The following is a 4,294-nucleotide window of genomic DNA, read 5'->3' on the forward strand; positions in this document are numbered from 1 at the left end:
ATACCGAAAAAGCACACTGTGAACTCTGGAGGGATCTTTTCTTTGGAAGCCCGGGAGGACGCGGCCCATGAGATGCGCTCTCACACCTAGGAACTGCCCGCGCCCCTGGAGGGTAGGAGCGCGGCCCTTTGTACTGGCCTGCAGCTAGAGTGAGCGCGGCGCAGAGGCTGTGCCCGGCGCGGGTGGGCCCTGGCAGATGCCTGTACCTTCTTGGGTATCCAGGCATAAGCTTCACCATGTGTCACCGAGTCTCGGGTTTGGAAAATACCTTAAGGCAGAACCAGCTCATGGACAGAATCTTTGACTTTGGAAAATCCAGGTGATGGGTATTCTGGGCCAACCAACCTCCTGATGCTTAACTGGCCTGTAGGGACAATCCAGTTGAGCAAGTGTCCTATCTGTATTCAAACACCTTCATTGATAGGACGCCAACACCCCTTTCCTGCCACTTATTTCATGTTTGAGTGGCACTGGCTGTGAGAAAGCTGTCTTTTGATGCACTCTTTAAAACGTCTTCCAGGAATGTTTACCCACCAGCTCATTCTGCCCCTGGGTCTCTACAGAACCAGTCTGGTCTCTTCTACCAGTAGCTTTTTAAATATTTGAAGGCAGTCAGGTATGCTATCTGCCTGCAGCCCCTCTTATCATAATTAAATATGTCACCTTCCAGCTTCCTGGTGCTTTTCCTAGATCCCTTCCTCCCCAGGCCTGACTCCACTCCTTCCTTCCCTTACTCCAGTCTGAGCAGTGCTCGTGGCTAAGAGGTCTGTGCAAGCTAAGCGACCCCCATCCCAGGCTTTGAAGAGTTCACACCAGCACCTGATTTTTCTGAACTGAATCTTGCTTGCAGAGATGGAGTCCACAGCCTACGCTCTCAGTTTGACCCTAAAAGAAGAAGACGAGGAAGAAGAGATCCAGAGCCGGGAACTGGAGGATGGCCCCACGGATATGCAGAAAGTCCGGATCTGCTCTGAGGGTGGATGGGTAAGTAAGGTGTGGGGTCCACACAGCTATGAGGAGAGAAGCAGGCCTGGGAGCCAGGCCTGTTTTAAGTCTCCTCCTGAGGCAGACATAGGAAGTAAAAATAGCCCAGCCCAGCCCGGTATGTTTGCATTCCCAAGAAAAGTCCTGTGGCTTTAAAAGGCACTATGAAGAATGGAAGAGCTGGTTATAGGAACAGTCTGTTCAGCCTTGTAGTGTACCATCATTCGGATTGGAAATCCAAGAAGCGGAGAGCTTATCTGTCTGCTGTTCCCCAAGTCCCCTACATCCTGCTTAGGGCCAGGAATGCTGCAGGCACCAACGACCAAACCATAGGGTTTGCTGATTATTCTAGTGCTTGTGAAGATGGTAAGGAAGACTGTTCAGGACTGTTGAGACAGGTGTCAAGACTATTGCAGTAGGGGAGAAAGCTGGGGCTCAACACTGAATACAGTGAGACGAGCGGGGATTTCTAGCCAGGGAGCCAGACTAGAGGGGTCAGTGGACGGAACGCTACTAAGAATAGGGGGATTCTTGCTGAACTGACTTAACAAGATTCTTGCTAAAGGCAGGCGAGGGTGATCAAATGTCAAGGGGTGGGGGAGTCTTTCTAAACTGACTTAGCAGGATTCTTGCTAAGACTGGGCTGGGCAGGCTGAGGACAGGAGGGGAGCCCACATGGTGGCCTGGTGGAGAAGAGGGCTCAAGGAACCTGACTGAGTTTGGGAAGGAGAGGGTCTGCTGCTGGTTGAAGGGACCCATTTTAAATAAGACTTGGGGGCATTGAGCTGATATGAGGAGAGCTTCCAGACTCTTCCGGCTGGTTCTGTGTGAATACCTCTCATGATAGCACACATAGGAGAGCTGCGTTTCCAGCTGGCCTGAATTGAAGGATTGGGGTGGTAGGCAGCAGAGAATATGGAACATATCCAAACAGAAGAGTGTGATAGAGTAAATTTATGACAACGTAAATGCAACGTGGTCCATCCTAATCCCTGCCGGTCCACCTGTGGCCTGCCAGGTTTCACTTGGGGACCAGAGCTCTCTGGAAGCCTCACCCATAGAAGCGAGCAGGGCTTCAGTGGGCTTGTGCCGGGGCATTTCTGGATACTCTGGGGCTGGGCGGGGTGGGGATGTAGCTGTAATAGATATTTATTGTTATAATTGTGTATAATTATTCACAGTACATACTGGACATGATGACGTTTGGGCACGAATGGTGAAAATCTTCAACATGTAACAAATTGATATTCCTTTTCTCTGCTTAGTTTTATATGCGAACATTATCAGTATCCATTATATTCTTTGTTTCCAATAGGAGATCTGTATTCATAGAATCCTGCTACTCCCAATATCCAGTCCAGCTCCCCTCCCACACGAGGGAATTGGGGAGCAGAGAAGTTACCTGCTTTGCCCCAAGGATACGCATGTACACTGACATTTGTTCTTAAAATGCCTATTGAACTGGACCCTTAAAGGTAGTGCATTTTGCTGTGTGTATGTTGTACCTCAATAAAGAAAAAAAGAAAAAGAAAAACAATACACCACCAGGCTCTGTGTTCGTAGTCTGGCTCTGTAGGCTACACGGCCCTTGTCTTTCTGTGTTCTCTGCCCATCCTAGCCTCCTCCTTGGTCCTGATCCCCCACACCTGGGGAGACCTTGGAGCACAGGAGTCAGTCCCATCTAGCCTGGAACAAGACCTCAAGGCAGTAGAAACCTTGGGCTTTAAGGCTGAGTTGGCCAACCCAGAACATCTAGGTAGCATGGAAACCCTTGAAAAATGGGTATGGCGAAGGTGGATGTTACACTGTGGCAGGGTAGCGAGAAGAGAGCAAGGCAAAGACCAGCCGTGGCTGGGAAAGAAGGTGGAGGGGGCTGGAGGAGGGGGCTGGCTTCAGGCGCCTCCAGTCAGTGTGCCACCGATCTGCAGTGACTGAGCACGGTGGTGTTCTTAAAACGGGATCCCTGGTCTCCTGGAGTTGCCAGTCTTGTGAGAAGGGAGGGAAGTGAGCATAATTCAGTGCAGCGGGGGAAGTTCGCTCAGGAGGGCGTCTCATTCAGCTGCAGAACTCAAGAGGCTTTTGGCAGAAGGCAGGCACGCACCTGGTCTTCAGCAGTGGGTACGTTGACTCCCAGGCCTGTCCCCTCCTGGGGACATTTGGCAATATCTGAAGACAGTTTTGGCTCTCATGACTTGGGTGGGGGGTGGGGAGTGGGAGATCCTACCAGGTATCCCCTGGGGGGAGGCCAGGGACACTGCTAGAAATCTCCAATGCACAGGACAGCCCCCACAACAAAGAGTTATCTGGCTCAAAATGTCATTAGTGCTGAGGGTGAAAAACCCTGCTTTAGGGTATTCACCTAGGGGAAGAAAAGAAATGAATCTGTTCCTGAGATAGGTGTTTTGGTTGTAGAGAATTGTGTTAGGGATCAGAGAGCCATGTTGTATATTAGGACAATATTCCATAGGAGAATTGGAGTAGAAATAGCGTTTCAAGTAGAGAAAAGGAAAAATGTATCTTGACCTGAGTCTTACGAGCGGCACTGGCCAAGGGCCGGGAGGGGGCTTGCGGGCCGGACCCGAGGAAAGCGTACGCAAAAGCACGCGAGAGGGAGGCGTGTGTGCAGGCAGGAGCGCGCCCAGAGCTGAGTGGCCTGCCTGCTGAGAAAGCGTGGGCTTTGGAATAACTGTGACTGTGGGCCGGTTACGGAGCAGCTCTTCCTCACTCATAGAAGCAGGGTAGTGATCCCCATGTCTTGATGGTATCAGGAGGGTTCAGCAAGATATCTGTTTCATCGTGTGAGAGGGACTGCCCTGCCCGCTGCGTGCCATCCAGCAGGCACTCCCTCGGGCACCTGGGATCCCCGCCACCTTCGCTGGGTGGCCCTGCCTCTTCATCAGTGAGGCGCGTGTAAGCACCTCCTGGCAGTTACCCTTGGAGAGGTGCTGGGTGCCCGCTTGCCGGGGAGCAAGGCAGTACACAGCTGAAGGGAACAGCACCGATCTGCTGTGTCCTGGATCTTCGGAGGAAAGGGAAGAGGACAGGGATGGAGGGTCCCTACCTGTGAGGCCAAGAAAGGGTGTCTGGGGACTGAACACAGGTTGCCCAACTTCTGAGTTTTGCCCGGGGCTGGCCCTGCTTACCTTCTGCTGTGCTTAGCCAGATAAAAAGCCTCTGTGGAGAGAGGGGAGGCCTGCACCCCAGGGCCTGGCTGAAGGCTTGCTCAGTTCTCACAGAGGGTTGCTGTGAAGAGAATTTCTGAGCCACTGTGCTGTGTGTCTGGGATAAATGTGGGCTTGTTCGAAGATCC

The 4,294-nt window shown here is 52.0% G+C and overlaps 1 non-coding gene across 1 annotated transcript; it reads left to right on the top strand.

The window, feature by feature from the left end:
• The first annotated feature begins 1,960 nt into the window (after positions 1-1,960).
• LOC117797666 lies at positions 1,961-2,094 on the top strand. The gene has a single exon (XR_004622643.1). It is a non-coding gene; the product is annotated as a small nucleolar RNA SNORA52 (small nucleolar RNA).
• Positions 2,095-4,294: the final 2,200 nt, after the last annotated feature.

Source organism: Ailuropoda melanoleuca, unplaced genomic scaffold, assembly GCF_002007445.2.
Source record: "Ailuropoda melanoleuca isolate Jingjing unplaced genomic scaffold, ASM200744v2 unplaced-scaffold10911, whole genome shotgun sequence".
In the NCBI taxonomy this organism is placed as follows: domain Eukaryota; kingdom Metazoa; phylum Chordata; class Mammalia; order Carnivora; family Ursidae; genus Ailuropoda; species Ailuropoda melanoleuca.